Here is a 1,447-nt window from a genome sequence, read left to right as displayed (position 1 = left end):
CACCCCACTCTCTGAACAAGTGCCACCACTCACTTCAGCACCACTGGATTGAGAGCAGATGGCAGCTAACCACCCTCAGCCTGCCCTCAGCTTCTCTGAGTGATCAGAAATCAGAGACTTATGCCTATACCCCCAAATGCTACCAAATCTAACCAGAGATATGTGGTAAAATATTTAACTGGTCAGGATATAGGTACAGACAATCCTTGGATTATGAACTTCTGACTTATGGACAACTTATATTAATGTTATATACATTTGCCCTCACTTTGAAAGGACTGAACCCACCTCTACTTGCAACAAATTTTTCATCACAATCACCTTCATTTGCTGCACCTGCAAGTTTTAAAACATTGAAAAGGCTGGAAACCTTTTCTTGTACTAAAGTAAGACTAAATAAAAATTGTATGCACCTGTTCTGACTGACCTACAAATTCTTAAAGACACAGGAACAGATCTTGTTTGTACCCCAGGGACTGTCTATATTATATATAAATATATTTCTAATGTGCAAGTAGAGTTAGGGTGACCAACCATTCCTATTTATACAGGACTGAGAAGTTTTCTAAGATCCATAATTTTCAATTATGAAACTGAAAGTGATAAAATTTTCAGGCAAACTGGGGTAGTTGTTCACCCTAGCACTACAGTCAAGATCTACTAGATCAAAAACTTGCTTTCTCTATCTTGTGGAGGAGCGTGAAAAACAAGGTTAACCTTGCTATTATCTCACCAGTGCCTCGCATAAGAAGTGGGAACTAAAGAACTACTTGCTCAAAAACACTTAACATTCCACAGGAGAGAGGGATATTCTTCTTTTGTGTGTGTGGTATGACAATGGGCCTGGAGAACCAACACTGTGAATAATGCAAATAATAGAAGTTTTCAAGTTAGATAAGACTGGTCATAGTGCTGGTTCCCTTTGGGTAAAATATTTAACCTACTTGAGAGTTAGTTTCTTCTTTATATAAGTTGGGAAATAATAACTCACAGGGTTGTTGTGGAAATTTAATGAAAGCTCTTGTTATAAGCATGTCTAATATAGTGTCTGCTGTGTGATAAGATCTCAGTAAATATTGATGCACTTGTGTGTTTGTGTATGTTTTCTTTTCCTTTTTACTAGTGATGACAAGAATATGAAGAAGGATTTAGGGGTAGATTTTTTTTTTTCTCTAAAGAGCCCAGGTAGCTCAGTGGTTAAGCAATGGCTGCTAACTGAAAGGTCAGTGGTTCAAACCCACCAGCAGTTCCTCCATAGAAAAATGTGGCAGTCTGCTTCCATAAAGATTATATCCTTAGGAACATTATGGAGCAGTTCTACTTTGTCTTACAAGGTTGCTATGAGTCAAAATTGACTCAGTGGCAATGGGATTTTGGTTTTGGTGCTGTTTCTATAGCTGGGGAAAGATATTCTAGGATGAAACCTCAGCATGAGCAAAGTCCAGCA

The sequence above is a fragment of the Orycteropus afer genome, unplaced genomic scaffold, assembly GCF_000298275.1.
Source record: "Orycteropus afer afer isolate SDZICR_OR568_19922 unplaced genomic scaffold, OryAfe1.0 scaffold00361, whole genome shotgun sequence".
Classification (NCBI taxonomy): domain Eukaryota; kingdom Metazoa; phylum Chordata; class Mammalia; order Tubulidentata; family Orycteropodidae; genus Orycteropus; species Orycteropus afer.
This window is presented reverse-complemented; position numbering follows the sequence as displayed.